This window comes from Arachis ipaensis, chromosome B9 (assembly GCF_059453495.1).
Source record: "Arachis ipaensis isolate K30076 ecotype BB chromosome B9, ASM5945349v1, whole genome shotgun sequence".
NCBI lineage: Eukaryota > Viridiplantae > Streptophyta > Magnoliopsida > Fabales > Fabaceae > Arachis > Arachis ipaensis.
In genome coordinates this window covers 104,606,975-104,624,684 of record NC_142444.1, presented here as the reverse complement: position 1 = coordinate 104,624,684, position 17,710 = coordinate 104,606,975, and the positions used below count along the sequence as shown (strand labels likewise).

Below are 17,710 nucleotides of genomic sequence, written 5' to 3'. Positions count from 1 at the left end.
CTCTGGTCTTGGTTTTGATCTTGCTGACTTCCCCACCCAAAGTTTGGGTGGTTTCTCCATCCAGGATTGTAGGTCTTAGAGTATGGATCATAGTTTTGCCTTGGTGAATTCCCAATGTAGTTGGCTTGCTCATGGCTTCTTCATTCACTCCTTCTTGGGTTGTTGATGAAGTGGAGATTGCTGCTACTTGGTTCCTCTCCATCTTCTTGGTGAGGTCAGCCAGCTGCTAGGTAATGAGCTTGTTTTGGGCCAACAGAGCATCTACATTGTTTAGCTCCATTACTCCTCTTGTGTTCCCTCTTTCGGAAGCACAGAAGTAGTCGTTCTCTGCTACTGTTTCAATAACATCTATGGCTTCTTCAATAGTCTTCTTCTTGTTCAAAGATCCTTCGAATGAATGGTCTACGGCCTTCTTTGACTCATAAGAGAGCCCTTCATAGAAAATGTGCAGCTGCACCCATTTGTTGAACATGTCAGGTGGACACCTCCTTGTTAAGTCCTTGAACCTCTCCCATGCTTCATATAGAGTCTCACCATTTTGTTGCCTGAAAGTTTGAACCTCATCTCTCAGCCTATTGATTCGTTGAGGAGGGTAAAATCTTGCTAAGAATTTATTCACCACATCCTCCCATGTTGTCAAGCTTTCCCTTGGGAAAGATTCCAGCCACTTGGCTGCCTTGTCCCTGAGTGAGAATGGAAATAAGAGCAGTCTATAGGCGTCAGGATGAACACCATTAGACTTCACTGTGTCACATATTCTCAGGAAGGTGGTCAAATGTTGATTGGGGTCTTCTTGAACACCTCCTCCAAACGAACAGTTGTTCTGAACAAGGGTGATGAGCTGTGGTTTAAGTTCAAAGTTGTTGGCTTTTGGATGCTACTTCCACAATTGCCTGGGTTTGGATTGATGTAAGAGCCCAAAACTCTTCTATCCTCACCAGCATGATTTGCTCTACCTCCTCCCCCATGGTTGTGATCCTCTTCTTCATGATGGTTTTCCATGTTGTCTTCCATGTTTGATTCAAATAATTCCTCCTCTTCCTCAGCACCAACCACTTTCTTTCCCCTTGCCTCCCTCCTTAATCTAAGGAAGGTCCTCTCAGGTTCAGAATCGAAGGAAGTTGAAGCCCCGCTTCTTCTCCCTGTCATACAACCATCAAGTGCAAGCAAGAAAAGATAGGTGCAGAAAGTATTTTTGTCAGAATTACTATTAGTTGTGGGTGATGCAATATATCAAACAGTTAGTGGGTTAGCAAACAGAATTGAAAATAACAAAGAAAAACAAAAGAGTAGAGGGGGAAGGGAAGAAGTTTAACTAAAACAGAAAGTAACTCACTCAAACAGAAAATGAAATTCACAAAATAAAAATGCTCAATCTAGTGATCTTCCAATTTAATCATTGTTGATGCACAATCAATCCCCGGCAACGGCGCCATAAACTTGATGCGGGTGGAAACTGTCTCTCAACAAATTTCCTTCAGCAAGTGTACCGAATTTGTCGTTGGTGCACGAAATTGTAATCATCAATGGCGCCATTAACATGGTACGCTCAATTGTAATCTCAACTTTTTATCACAACTTCGCACAACTAACCAACAAGTGCACTGGGTCATCCAAGTAATAAACCTTACGCGAGTAAGAGTCGATCCCACGGAGATTGTTGGTATGAAGTAAGCTATGGTCATCTTGTAAATCTCAGTCAGGCGGATATAGAATGGTTATGGAGTTTTCGAATATTAATAATAAAATAGGGATAGAGATACTTATGTAAATCCTTGGTGAGAATTTCATATAAATGCATGGAGATGCTTTCGTCCCTCTAAACCTCTGCTTTCCTACTGTCTTCATCCAATCAGTCTTACTCCTTTCTATGGCTGGCTTTATGTAAGGACATCACAATTGGCAATGGCTACTTTTGATCCTCTCTGGAAAATGGTCCGATGCGCTGTCACTGCATGGCTAATCGTCTGGAGGCATCACCCTTGTCAATGGCTGCATCCCATCCTCTTGTGAAAATGGTCCAAATGCTCTGTCACAGCACGGCTAATCATCTGAGGTTCTCGATCATACTGGAATAGGATTCACCCTCCTTTTGCGTCTGTCACTATGCCCAGCACTCGCAAGTTTGAAGCTCGTCACAGTCATTCAATCCCAGAGTCCTACTCGGAATACCACAGACAAGGTTTAGACTTTCCAGACTCTCCTGCCGCCATCAATCTAGCTTATACCACGAAGATTCTAATTAAGAGATCTAAGAGATACTCATTCAATCTAAGGTAGAACAGAAGTGGTTGTCAGGCACGCGTTAATAAGGAATGATGATGATTGTCACGTTCATCACATTCAGGTTGAAGTGCGAATGAATATCTTAGAAGCGGAATAAGTTGAATTGAATAGAAAAACAGTAGTACTTTGCATTAATCTTTGAGGAACAGCAGAGCTCCACACCTTAATCTATGGAGTGTAGAAACTCTACCGTTAAAAATACATAAGTGAAAGGTCCAGGCATGGCCGAATGGCTAGCCCCCTAAACGTGATCACAGGATCAGAAAATACAATCTAGGATGTCTAATACAATAGTAAAAAGTCCTATTTATACTAAAATAGTTACTAGGGTTTACAGAAGTAAGTAATTGATGCATAAATCCACTTCCGGGGCCCACTTGGTGTGTGCTTGGGATGAGCTTGAGTGTTACACGTGCAGAGGCTCTTTCTGGAGTTGAATGACAGGTTATAATGTATTTCTGGCGTTCAACTCTGGTTTGTGACTTGTTTCTGGCGTTTAACTCCAGACAGCAGCATAGAACTGGCGTTCAACGCCCTTTTACATTGTCTAAACTCGTTCAAAGTATGGACTATTATACATTTCTGGAAAGCCCTGGATGTCTACTTTCCAACGCAATTAGAAGAGCGCCATTTTGAGTTCTGTAGCTCCAAAAAATCTACTTTGCGTGCAGGGAGGTCAGAATCCAACAACATCAGCAGTCCTTCTTCAACCTCTGATTCTGATTTTTGCTCAAGTCCCTCAATTTCAGCCAGAAAATACCTGAAATCACAGAAAAACACACAAACTCATAGTAAAGTCCAGAAATGTAAATTTTACATAAAAACTAATAAAAACATCCCTAAACGTAACTAGATTCTACTAAAAACATACTAAAAATAATGGCAAAAAGCGTATAAATTATCCGCTCATCACAACAGCAAACTTAAATTGTTGCTTGTCTCCAAGCAACTGAAAATCAAATAGAATAAAAAGAAGAGAATATACTATAAATTCCAAACTATCAATGAAACATAGCTCCAATCAGATGAGCGGGACTTGTAGCTTTTTGCCTCTTGAATAGTTTTGGCATCTCACTTTATCCATTGAAGTTCAGAATGATTGGCTTCTATAGGAACTCAGAGTTCAGATAGTGCTATTGATTCTCCTAGTTCAGTATGATGATTTTTGAACACAGCTATTTTATGAGTCTTGGCCGTGGCCCTAAGCACTTTGTTTTCCAGTATTACCACCGGATACATAAATGCCACAGACACATAATTGGGTGAACCTTTTCAGATTGTGACTCAGCTTTGCTAAAGTCCCCAATTAGAGGTGTCCAGGGTTCTTAAGCACACTCTTTTTTTTGCTTTGGACCTTGACTTTAACTGCTCAGTCTCAAGTTTTCACTTGACACCTTCACGCCACAAGCACATGGTTAGGGACAGCTTGGTTTAGCCACTTAGACCAAGATTTTATTCCTTTAGGCCCTCCTATCCACTGATGCTCAAAGCCTTGGGATCCTTTTTATTTGCCCTTGCCTTTTGGTTTTAAGGGTTATTGGCTTTTTGCTCTTGCCTCTTGGTTTTAAGAGCTTTTGGCTTTTTCTGCTTGCTTATTTTTTTTTTTTTTTTTGCCTATTTTTTTTCTGCAAGCTTTGTTCTTTGCTGCTTTTTCTTGCTTCAAGAATCATTTTCATGATTTTTCAGATTATCAAATAACATGTCTCCTTATCATCATTCTTTCAAGAGCCAACATATTTAACATTCATGAACAACAACTTCAAAAGGCATATGCACTGTTCAAGCATTCATTCAGAAAATAAGAAGCATTGTCACCACATTACTATAATTAAACTAAGTTCAAGGATAAATTCGAAACTCATGTACTTCTTGTTCTTTTGAATTAAAACATTTTTCATTTAAGAGAGGTGATGGATTCATAGGACATTCATAACTTTAAGACAAAGTTACTAAATACTAATGATCATGTAATAAGACACAAACTTAGATAAGCACTTATCATAGAGAAAATGAAAAATAGAGAATGTAAGAACCAGGAATGAGTCCACCTTAGTGCTGGTGGCATTTCCTTCTTGAGGAACCAATGATGTCCTTGAGCTCTTCTATGTCTCTTCCTTGTCTTTGTTGCTCCTCCCTCATTGCTTTTTAATCTTCTCTAATTTCATGATGGATGATGGAATGCTCTTGATGTTCCACCCTTAATTGAACCATGTTGGAACTTAATTCTCTTAGGGAGGTGTTGATTTGCTCCCAATAGTTTTGTGGAGGAAAGTGCATCCCTTGAGGTATCTCAGGGGTTTCTTGATGATGAGCTTCTTCATGTGCCTGTTGAGATCCATGAATGTGCTCTCTTGTTTGCTCCATCCTTTTCTTAGTGATGGGCTTGTGAGATGAATCTTTCCATCTCCCATGGCTCAAAGGTGGAAGCAATTATCTTTCCTTTCCTCTTTCTTGAGGTTTCTCTGGCCTTAGGTGCCATTAATGGTTATGGAAAAACAAAAAAGCTATGCTTTTACCACACCAAACTTAGAATGTTGCTTGCCCTCGAGCAAAAGAAGAAAGAATAGAAGAAGAAGAAGAAGATATAGAGGAGATGGAGGGATGTGTGTATTCGGCCATATGGGTGGGATTGGGTGGGAAAGTGATTTTGAATTTTGAAGGTAGGTGGAGTTTATGAGGTAGGTTTATGGGGAAGAGTGTTTATGGGATTGTGTGAAAGAGGGTGAGAAGAAGTGAGTGGAGGTAGGTGGGGATCCTGTGGGATCTACAGATCCTGAGGTGATCCTGTGGGGTCCACAGATCCTTAGGTGTTCAAGGATTTACAACCTTGCACCAAATTAGGCATGAAAAATGCCCTTGCACACAACTCTGGGCGTTTAGCGCCAGATTGGTGCTTGTTCTGGGCGTTGAACGCCCATTTGTTGCCCATTTCTGGCGTTGAACGCCAGAACCATGCTTGTTCTGGGTGTTCAGCGCCAGCTCTTCTCCAGGGTGCAATTCTGGCGTTCAAACGCCCAGATGCTGCCCATTTTGGGTGTTCAGCGCCAGAACCATGCTCTGTTCTGGTATTGAACGCCAGCCAGATGCTTCTTACTGGCGTTTAAACGCCAATAAGGTCTTCCTCCATGGTGTGATTTTTCTTCTGCTGTTTTTGATTCCGTTTTCAATTTTTTTATTTATTTTGTGACTCCACATGATCATGTACCTACAAAGACATATAACTAATAAAAATATAATTAAATAAAAATTGTGTTGCCTCCCAACAAGCGCTTCTTTAATGTCAATAGCTTGACAGTGGGCTCTCATGGAGCCTCACAGATGTTCAGAGCATTGTTGAGACTTCCCAACACTAAACTTAGAGTTTGGATATGGAAGTTCAACACCAAACTTAGAGTTTGGTTGTGGCCTCCCAACACCAAACTTAGAGTTTGACTGTGGGGGCTCTGGTTGACTCTATTTTGAGAGAAGCTTTTCATGCTTCCTTTCCATGTTTACAGAAGGATGTCCTTGAGTTTTAAACTCAAGGGAGTCCTCATTCAATTGAAGGACTAGTTCACCTCTGTCAACATCAATTACAGCTCTTGCTGTGGCTAGGAAGGGTCTTCCAAGGATGATGAATTCATCCTCATCCTTCCCAGTGTCTAGGACTATGAAATCAGTAGGGATGTAAAGGCCTTCAACCTTTACTAACACGTCCTCTACTTGTCCATAAGCCTGATTTCTTGAATTGTCTGCCATCTCTAATGAGATTTTAGTAGCTTGCACCCCAAAGATTCCCTGTTTCTCTATTACAGAGAGGGGCATGAGGTTTATCCCTGAACCAAGGTCACACAAAGCTTTTTTAAAGATCATGGCGCCTATGGTACAAGGTATTATGAACTTTTCAGGATCCTGTTTCTTCTGAGGTAATTTCAGTTGATCCAGATCACTCAGTTCATTGGTGAACAAGGGAGGTTCATCTTCCCAAGTCTCAATACCAAATAATTTGGCATTCAGCTTCATGATTGCACCAAGGTACTTGGTAACTTGCTCTTCAGTAACATCCTCATTCTCTTCAGAAGAGGAATACTCATCAGAGCTCATGAATGGCATAAGGAGGTTCAATGGAATCTCTATGGTCTCTAGATGAGTCTCAGATTCCTTTGGTTCCTCAGAGGAAAACTCCTTATTGATCACTGGACGTCCCAGGAGGTCTTCCTCCTTGGGATTCACGTCCTCTCCCTCCCTTACAGGTTCGGCCATGGTAATTAATTCAATGGCCTTGCACTCTCCTTTTGGATTCTCTTCTGTATTGCTTGGGAGAGTACTAGGAGGGATTTCAGTGATCCTTTTACTCAGCTGGCCTACTTGTGCCTCCAAATTTCTAATGGAAGATCTTGTTTCATTCATGAAACTCACAGTGGCCTTAGATAGATCAGAGACTAAGTTTGCTAAATTAGATGTATTTTGTTCAGAGTTCTCTGTCTGTTGCTGAGTGGATGATGGAAAAGGTTTACTATTGTTAAACCTATTTCTTCCACCATTATTAAAGCCTTGTTGAGGCTTTTGTTGATCCTTCCATGAGAAATTTGGATGATTTCTCCATGATGAATTATATGTGTTTCCATAAGGTTCACCCATATAATTTACCTCTGCTATTCCAGGGTTTTCAGGATCATAAGCTTCTTCTTCAGAAGATGCCTCTTGAGTACTGTTGGATGCAGCTTGCATTCCATTCAGACTCTGAAAAATCATATTGACTTGCTGAGTCAATATTTTATTCTGAGCCAATATGGCATTCAGAGTATCAATTTTAAGAACTCCCTTCTTCATAGGCGTCCCATTACTCACAGGATTCCTCTCAGAAGTGTACATGAACTGGTTATTAGCAACCATGTCAATGAGTTCTTGAGCTTCTGCAGGCGTTTTCTTTAGGTGAATGGATCCACCTGCAGAAGTATCCAATGACATCTTAGCCAATTCAGATAGACCATCATAGAATATATCCAGGATGGTCCATTCTGAAAGCATGTCAGAAGGACACTTTTTGGTCAGTTGCTTGTATCTTTCCCAAGCTTCATAGAGGGATTCACCTTCTTTCTGTCTGAAGGTTTGAACATCCACTCTAAGCTTGCTCAGCTTTTGAGTAGGAAAGAACTTGGCTAAGAAGGCCGTGACCAGCTTGTCCCAAGAGTTCAGGCTATCTCTGGGTTGAGAGTCCAACCACACTCTAGCTCTGTCTCTTACAGCAAAAGGGAAAAGCATGAGCCTGTAGACTTCAGGATCTACTCCATTGGTCTTAACAGTATCACAGATCTATAAGAATTCAGTTAAGAACTGAAAAGGATCTTCAGATGGAAGTCCATGGAACTTGCAGTTCTGCTGCATCAGAGAAACTAGCTGAGGTTTCAGCTCAAAATTGTTTGCTCCAATGGCAGGAATGGAGATGCTTCTTCCACGTAAATTGAAATTAGGTGCAGTAAAGTCACCAAGCATTCTCCTTGCATTATTGTTGTTGGGTTTGGCTGCCATCTCCTTTACTTATTCGAAATTTTCAATAAGGTTGTCTCTGGATTGTTGTAATTTAGCTTCTCTTAGTTTTCTCTTCAGAGTCCTTTCAGGTTCTGGATCAGCTTCAATAAGAATGCCTTTTTCCTTGTTCCTGCTCATAAGAAAGAGAAGAGAACAAGAAAAGAAGAGGAATCCTCTATGTCACAGTAAAGAGGTTCCTTATTGTTAGTAGAAGAAAAAAAAGGAATAGGGGTGAAGAAGAATGAAGAATCCAAACACAAGGGTAAGGATAGGAGCAGTGATGTGAGATGAAGAGAAGTGTTAGTAGATGAATAAATAATTAGAAGGAGATGAGGGAGAAGGATTTTCGAAAATTATTTTTGAAAAAGAGTTAGTGATTTTTGAAAATAGTTTTTTTGAAAAAGGTTAGTAATTTTTTTTGAAATTTTAAAATCAAAACTTAAAATAATTAGTTAATTAAAAAGAAATTTTGAAAAAGAGGGAAGATATTTTCGAAAATTAGAGAGAGATGAGTTAGTTAGGTAGTTGAAACAAATTTGAAAATCAATTTTGAAGAGATAAGAGGATAAGAAGTTAGAAAGGATATTTTAAAATCAAATTTTGAAAAAGATAAGATAAAGAGATATTTTTGAAAAGATATGATTGAAATTATTTTTGAAAAAGATTTGATTTTTAAAATCACAATTAATGACTTGATTCACAAGAAATCACAAGATATGATTCTAGAACTCAAAGTTTGAATCTTTCTTAATAAGCAAGTAACAAACTTGAAATTTTTGAATCAAAACATTAATTGATGATGTTATTTTCGAAAATTATGAGATAAAATTAAGAAAAGATTTTTGAAAAATATTTTTGTAATTTTCGAAAATAACTAAGAGAAATGAAAAAGATTTGATTTTTGAAAAAGATTTTAAAAAAGATAAGATTTTGAAATTGAAAATTTGATTTGACTCATAAAAACAACTAGATTTTAAAAATTTTTGAAAAAGTCAAATCTAATTTTCGAAATTTTAAGAGAGAAAAAGGGAAAGATATTTTTTTTGATTTCTTTGAATTTTTATGATGAGAGAAAAAAATACTAAAAATGCTCAATGCATGGGATTTTTAGATCAAAACAATGAATGCATGCAAGAATGCTATGAATGTCAAGATGAACACTAAGAACACTTTGAAGATCATGATGAACATCAAAAACTTATTTTTGAAAAATTTTTAATGCAAATAAAACATGCAAGACACCAAACTTAGAAATCTTTAATGTTTAGACTCTATGGATGCAAGAATGCATATGAAAAACAAGAAAAGACACAAAACAAGAAAACATCAAGATCAAACAAGAAGACTTACCAAGAACAACTTGAAGATCATGAAGAACACTATGAATGCATGAATTTTTCGAAAAATGCAAGATGAATATGCAATTGACACCAAACTTTCAACTTGACTCAAGACTCAAACAAGAAACACAAAAAATGTTTTTGATTTTTATGATTTTATGATTTTTTTGTATTTTTATTTTATATTTTTCGAAAATCATTTGAAAAAGAAAAAAGAAGGATTCCAAAATTTTTAATATGAATTCCAGGAATCTTACAATCTTAATCTAAAGCTCCAATCAAAGGGTCAGGCATGGCTTAATAGCCAGCCAAGCTTTAGTATGTAACTCAGACATGACACGCCTAACATGCCCTATCAAAAGAATTAGACATGGCTTTACAGCCAACCCGACTTCAACATGCTTCATGAAACACTAGAATTCATTCTTAAAAATTCTGAAGAAAAATATATTTTTGAAAACATTTTTATTTAAAAATTTTTTTTTTCGAAAACAAAGGAGAAATTTTTGAAAGATTTTTTTTTAAATTTTGAAAATAAAACAAAAAGAAAATTACCTAATCTGAGCAACTCGAGTTTGAAGCTTGTCACAGTCATTCAATCCCAGAGTCCTACTCGGAATACCACAGACAAGGTTTAGACTTTTCGGACTCTCATGAATGCCGCCATCAATCTAGCTTATACCACGAAGATTCTAATTAAGAGATCTAAGAGATACTCATTCAATCTAAGGTAGAACGGAAGTGGTTGTCAGGCACGCGTTCATAAGGAATGATGATGATTGTCACGTTCATCACATTCAGGTTGAAGTGCGCATGAATATCTTAGAAGCGGAATAAGTTGAATTGAATAGAAAAACAGTAGTACTTTGCATTAATCTTTGAAGAACAGCAGAGCTCCACACCTTAATCTATGGAGTGTAGAAACTCTACCGTTAAAAATACATAAGTGAAAGGTCCAGGCATGGCCAAATGGCCAGCCCCCTAAACGTGATCACAGGATCAGAAAATACAATCCAGGATGTCTAATACAATAGTAAAAAGTCCTATTTATACTAAACTAGTTACTAGGGTTTACAGAAGTAAGTAATTGATGCATAAATCCACTTCCGGGGCCCACTTGGTGTGTTCTTGGGCTGAGCTCGAGTGTTACACGTGCAGAGGCTCTTTCTGGAGTTGAACGCCAGGTTATAACGTATTTCTGGCGTTCAACTCTGGTTTGTGACTTGTTTCTGGCGTTTAACTCCAGACATCAGCGTAGAACTGGCGTTCAACGCCCTTTTACGTCGTCTAAACGCGTTCAAAGTATGGACTATTATATATTGCTGGAAAGCCCTGGATGTCTACTTTCCAACGCAATTGGAAGCGCGCCATTTTGAGTTTTGTAGCTCCAGAAAATCCACTTTGAGTGTAGGGAGGTCAGAATCCAACAGCATCAGCAGTCCTTCTTCAACCTCTGATTCTGATTTTTGCTCAAGTCCCTCAATTTCAGCCAGAAAATGCCTGAAATCACAGAAAAATACACAAACTCATAGTAAAGTCCAGAAATGTGAATTTAACATAAAAACTAATAAAAACATCCCTAAAAGTAACTAGATTCTACTAAAAACATACTAAAAATAATGCCAAAAAGCGTATAAATTATCCGCTCATCAGTCGTCAAGTAAAAACTCACAATAGAGTGAGGTCGAATCCCACAAGGATTGATTGATCAAGCAACTTTAATTAGAAGAATGTTCTAGTTGAGCGAATCCAGAATTTGGGTAGAGAGTTGCAGAAAATAAAATGGCGGCAATGTAAATAACAGAAAAGTAAATGCTAGAATTAAAGGACTGGAAGTAAATGACTGAAAGTAAATTGCAGAATTATAAATGGGAATGGGGGATTTGCTCATAAAAGTAAATGGTAGAAATTAAAGAGACTTGGTAAGATCAGAGATGGGGAGTTCATTGGGCTAAGGAGATATTGCAATCCTTCGGATCAAGTTCATTTTCATCTCTTGCTCATTCAATGCACTCATTGATCTTCTTGGCAATCTTAATTGATTGAATTACAAATTCAATCTCTCAAATCTTGATCAATAGCCAATTCCTTGGTTAATTGCTCATGAGAAGAGATGAAGTATGGTCACTGATTATACCACATGCATTTCTCAAATCAAGTATTGAGAGGGTTATAGTCACATACCCATCCAAACCCAATTTGGTCCAGCATGAGAAAGCATTTCTAGCTTGATCTCTTCATCCCTCTTTCAAGGTTCAAAAGAGATCCAAGTTTGAATAGCTTCTTTTCCAAGATAACTACCCAATTGGATAAAGATCGAAAGCTTTCAAGTAAAATCAAGAGAAAAGATAGAAGAAGAATAATGAAAATTTGTATTGATCCATCAAATTACAACAGAGCTCCCTAACCCAATGAAAGGGGTTTAGTTGTTCATAGCTCAAGAAAATGAAAACAAAGATGGAGAATACATCATAAAACTAGAAAATGCAGAGAAGGTAGAATACAGAGAGTAATTCTCTTTTTTCAACTTTTCTAAACTCCATAAACAATTCAAAGCTACTCATATATATATTACTTTTCTCAGCTTCTAGTTGTCTCTTGAAGTCTTAGGCCTTTGGATCTTGAGTTTGAAGCAGTTCTCTTTTTTATTTGGGCTTGGCTTTACTTGTAGAGAGAAAGTGTGAAGTGGGCAGAGACTTTAGCTCAGGACGTTAGGGGTGTTAACGTTTAGTGAAAATATGAGTTCGAGAACGTTAGTGACAATCAACTTTCTCACTAACGTTCCTAAGTAAAAGCCACGTTAACTTCAACGTTAGTGGCACAAACGTTGCCACTAACGTTGCCTCTAAGTCTTTCGCACACGTTATTGAGACTTAACATTCCCAATAACTTTGAAAAGCCCCCCTTTGTTCCCACGTTAGAGCCCACGTTAACTTAGTTAACGTGGCTTTTTAACGTGGGCTTGCCATCCTTCGAGAACGTTAGTGACACTCAACATTGTCACTAACGTTCCAAGGTGCCCCTATGTCTCACGTTAGAGTCCACGTTAACTAGGTTAACGTGGCTTCTAACGTGGCCATGCTTAGCCATCTCCAACGTTAGTGACAATATTGAATGTCACTAACGTTGGCATTTCTTTCACTCATCAACGTTAGCCTCCACGTTAACTAAGTTAACGTGGAAGTTAACGTGGCTCCTTGGGGGGTTGTGTGGTTGCTTCCAACGTTAGTGACAATGTTGGGTGTCACTAACATTGTCGACCACTCTTGCTTCTTACATTAGCTCCCACATTAACCAAGTTAACGTGGGAGTTAACGTGGTATGTTTCTCCTTAGGCCAACGTTAGTGACATTGTTGAATGTCACTAACGTTAGCGTTTCTCCCCCTTCTAACGTTAGAGGCCACGTTAACTAAGTTAACGTGGACTCTAACGTGGCCACTTGTGAGCATTGGCCAACGTTAGTGACAATGTTAAGTGTCACTAACGTTGGCTCAACTTCCCCTCTCCACGTTAGAGTTCACGTTAACTTAGTTAACGTGACTCTTAATGTGGTCAATGATGGCTTCGAGAGCATTATTGGCAATCACTTTTCTCATTAACTTTGCAAGTTACCTCCCATTCCTTGCTTCCTTTGGTCCTGAAATCAAGCAATAGAGCGCATCAAAGTTCTAGTCCAAGTCATGGGCAATGCAACATATGATTTGTCACTAAACTCATGCAAAATCCTCGTGAAATAATGTAAAATGCACAATGTATGCTTGAATCAAGGTGTAAGTGAATATCTACCCAAAACTAGCTTATTTCCTAAGAAAATGCATGAAACTAACCTAAAAACAGTAAAGAAAAGGTCAGTGAAACTGGCCAAGATGCCCTGGCATCACGCACGCCCACGCGTCCCTTGCAGCGTTCTCTTTGAGAGTGTAACGTTCGCACCAAGAGCACTCTTCCACGTGTACGCGTTATCCATGTGTACGTGTGGTCTTCCAAAATTATCACTTCGACGCATACGTGTCACCCACGCGTACGCGTCGCTTGCGAATTTGCAGCTTCATTATCGCAAGTGCTCTGTGAAGAAGAACGTAGAGCTCTTGGCTGGGGAACTCTTTGGTGAAAAACGGAGCAAGCTTCCTTGATTTAATCATGGGCCACGCTTTTAAAAGCGTGGCCTAAGGCTCCAAAGCGTGCTCAAACTCCAAAGTGTGTCCAAAATTCTTCTTTTGAGCTTGTTGTGTGCTTTTTTTGCTTCTTTTTCCACTTATTTCCTACAAAGTTTATCAAATCAAAATATCAAAGCAATATACTATTTAAGCAATAAAATACTTGATAATTAAGCATGACTTATTAACTTTTAATGTGAAAAAGCATAGAAAAACCTAACATGATGCGCAGTCATCACAACACCAAACTTAAACCTTGCTTGTCCCCAAGCAAGAAAAGAATCATGCAGTAAATTTTGTCAAACTTATGACATGTCATCATGTCATGTTTTTCTATGCTTTTTCATACAAGAAATTGATGATTAGTGCTTAATTATTGAGTATTTTTGTGCTTAAATAGTATATTGCTTTGATCTTTTGATTTTATAAACTTTGTAGGAAATAAGTGGAAAAAGAAGCAAAAAAACACAAATTAATTGAAAAAGGAGAAAAGAGGAATTCTGGGGAACATTTTGGAGCTTGGGCACGCTTTGGAGCCTTAGGCCATGCTTTTAAAAGCGTGGCCCATGATTTAAACAAGAAAATCTCTTGGCGCGAAAACGTCACGGCACGCACGCGTAGAAGACGCGCCCGTGTCAGGCAAGGAACTTTGAAGACCCACGCGTACGCGTGCATGACGCGTACTCGTGGATGTAATTAGCATTCATTTGCAAAGAGAACGCTACGTTGCATAAGTGAACGTTTTCGAGCAAAACCAAATTTAGAATGGAAGTTTAGCCATCGACGCGTACGCGTGGATGTGACTTACCTGAAGAAGGACGCGCAAGCGTGGGTTGAGCGGCAGTGTGGCAATAGCATGTTTGAAGACCCACGCGTACGCGTGGGGTAGTGCTCAATTGAAGAACGCTACGCTCGTTTGGTGAACGCTGCAAAGGACGCGCACGCGCAGAGGATGCGTACGCGTGGGTGTAAAATCGTTCCGCTCACTTAATGAATGCTATGCTCTCCTGGAAGTGCAACTTTGGCACAATTAATCTTATTCAAAGCCCATTGAATCTCCAAAGCAAGCAGAGCCCATGACATGACTCAAAGGCACAAGAAACAATTAGATTAGGAATTTCATTTGAATTGTAATTTGTGTTCAATTTTAATTTCATTTTTATTTTGTAAATCCTATATAAAGGCATCAGTTTCATTTCAATAAGGGAGGACGGACAGTAAGCTGCAGTAGTGGTAGGCAACAGTAGGAGTAGGAGTAGGAGTAGAATAGAAGGCTCTCTTTGATACACTTTTATTTTTCTGCACTTTTATATTTCAGCATTGAATTCAATTTAGCTTATGCAACTCCAGTTTCTGATAATTCTCTTCTACAAATTTTCCTTTCTGCAATTTTACAATTCAGTTTACATTGAGCTTGATTTACCTTCCTACAATTCTGTTCCTCTGCAATTTTACATTTGAGTTTGTTGTGAGCTTGAATTACATTTCTATGCAATTTAAATTTCCCTGCACCCAATTCCCTTTACATTCGCTGCAATTTACGTTTCTTGCACTTTAAGATTCTGTCAATTTACTTTCTGAAATTTACAATTCTTGCAATTTACTCTCTGTTAGTTAAATTTCACCCAATTCACCACTGTTAGCTTGACTAACTAATCACCTCACTAAAGTTACTTGATCCATCAATTCCTGTGGAATCGACCTCACTCTTGTGAGTTATTACTACTTGATGCGACCCGGTACACTTGCCTGTGAGTTTGTACGGAATCGTTTTTTCCCTCATCACAAACCAAGGTGAGAAGAATAGCAAGTTGATGTTCATGGTTAGCTAGTTTTCTATGCATGCAACAATCATAAAATAAATTCAGATGATTGATATTTCTATCTAGCTCATTTTATGAAATATTTTCTTTATATTTCTTCCTTGAAACAAGCTTTTCATTTTCTTCTTAGCTTCTTCTTTTGGGTGCTTTGCACCATGAGTTGAAAACAAAGCTACGACTCTAAATGCTTTGTTTTCAAGTATTATCACTTGATACATAAGCACCACAAGCATTTAATTAGAGGATTTCTTTAAGCTTATTTGTTTCTTTTCCTTACACTCTAATCATTGATGCTCAGAGCCTTGAGCTTTGAGGGAGTGCTTTTTCACTTGAGCCTAGCCTTGACTCTAAGTGTTTTGTTTTCGAGCTTTTTGCCTAATACATAAACACCATAAGTACTTAACAAATGAATTATCATTGGTACTCAGAGCCTTCAGCTTTCTCATTTTTTTTCCTTTTCTTTTCTTGCCTTATTTGCAATTGCTTTTTCAAGGTTTTCATAATTTCAAAAATTTCATAAAATGTCCTAGATGAAAACTTCAATTGAACAAATTCAGATGCAATTGAGCAACAATAGTCATCCTAGCTTCGCAATACTTATAAGCTCATGCTAAGTTCTTCTTTAATTACCTTGTTTGTTTATGATCATGATGCTTAATTGCTTTGGACTCACAAAACTCAAGATGGTAGTTATAATGTCACAGCAACATGTTACAATTCAGTAATCAAGCTATGCTTATTCACAACACACATGTATACAGTGAAAATAGAAGATAATTATGCACTTTAAAGTACTCGAAACAAATAAGAGGAAAAAGAACTTTACCACCTTGTAGTTCATCTTCACTGTTGTTGTCATTTTCCTCCCATTCTTCCCCTTTCCACACCAACTTAGAATGCTTGCTTATCCTCAAGCAACAATTAAAATAGTGGTGATGGAGTCTATGATCGGTCATGAGTGCCTTAAATAATGGAATGTCAGTAGTACATGTGTTAAAGCAAGAAAAATGAAAAATAGCAATGAAGGCATAGGAAACAGAGACATTGTGATTGCAAAAACAAACGGGGTGTGCATGATACATTGCATGAAGGATAAGTGGCATACCAAACTTAATGTGACACTTTCACTTGGAATTGATGCAAGTATCCAGTAAAGATTGAAAATAAATTTTGTTGCATGGCAATACCAAACATAGAATGCAATCACATGTCAATTTATTTGAACTAAAACTAATCAAAGGAAACTGTTCTATGCTAATAACACAATCACCAAGAGAAAAATTTTTCACAACTAAGAATTTCTTGGTGAGGTATTAACAGAAACAGTTAAGGAGCAAAACAAAAGAAAGTATTAAAAATAAAGGAATGACTAAAACAAAGAGAAAAAAAAGTGCCTCACCAAAACAAAGGCATCATGATTGTACAAACAAGTGGTGTTGCTGGATACATTGCATAGAAAAATAAGTGGCACACCAAACTTAGTGTGACACTTTCTCTTGAAATTGATGCAGGTGTCCAGAAAGATTAAAAACAGATTGTTGCAGGGCAACACCAAACTTAGAATGTAATCATATGCCAATTTTATTTGAAAATAAACAAAACAAAGAGAGAAAATAAACAAAGTAAAGAAATGAAATGTTACCTAAGGTTAGGTTACCTCCAAACAAGCGCTCTTTTAATGTCATTAGCTTGACATGTTGTTCTCAACTTTCTTCCTCTTCTTCCAGTTTGTTAAGAAGAATGACCTCAAGGGGAGAGAAGAGCAGATTGAAGTCCCCTGTGTTGGCCTCTTCCCAGCAAGCTTCCTTTTGTTCTTTGCTTGATTGAACTTGCTTGCTGGATCAGGGGTTGGATTGCTTGTGGTTGACCTTTTTTTCTTCCTTGATATGGTCAATTGTAGCTTGGTCGTAATCCTCTTTTCGGTGCTTTTGTTGGTTGCCTTCACTTCTTGGATATCAAGACATGGGTGTTGTGTGATTGTTGGAGTGTTCTCTTCATCAAAAGCCTCTTGAATTGGTGGTTCAATGAACCCTTCCTCTATGTAGCTCTCTGCTTCAACTGAATGTGGACTCCCTTGATTGTCTTCCTCCCTGTCTTCTTCATGATTTTCCATTGAGTCCTTTGGGAGGAAATTTTCATGTTCTTCTATCACCTCAAGTAGCCTCTGTGGATATAGAGTCACAAGTTCAAATACCTCTACAACCTCCTTTTCCATTGAAGTTTCATTTGGTACAGGGACCTCTTCATCTTACTCTTCCACTTCCTCCTTTGCACTCAACATTTGGTCTAAAACCACTTCCATGTTTTTGATAGAGGTTTCTTGTTATTTCCAAGATTTTCTCATCTCCTCTTCATATCTTTCAAGCATGGACTCAAGCTTTGAGAGTCTTTGGTTCAAGGAAGTTTGTGCGGGTTGTGAGTTTTGAAAGGGATTTTATGTTGAGGGATAGTCAAGTGATGAAGAATCTTCAAATGCAAAACTGGGAGGTGGGGTTGGAAAATTTTGCATAAATGCATTGAAGGTATTCTCAAGTGATGATGGCTCTTGATGAATAGAGTATGGATGATAGCGGACCAAACGTGGTTTTGGAT

At 38.2% G+C, this 17,710-nt stretch overlaps 2 non-coding genes across 2 annotated transcripts; both read left to right on the top strand.

Moving 5' to 3' along the window:
* The first annotated feature begins 470 nt into the window (after positions 1-470).
* Positions 471-574, top strand: LOC148545748 (small nucleolar RNA R71). Its single transcript, XR_015901895.1, has one exon. It is a non-coding gene; the product is annotated as a small nucleolar RNA R71 (small nucleolar RNA).
* Positions 575-7,290: 6,716 nt separating this feature from the next.
* LOC148545747 (small nucleolar RNA R71) lies at positions 7,291-7,398 on the top strand. Its single transcript, XR_015901293.1, has one exon. It is a non-coding gene; the product is annotated as a small nucleolar RNA R71 (small nucleolar RNA).
* The last annotated feature ends 10,312 nt before the right edge of the window (positions 7,399-17,710 follow it).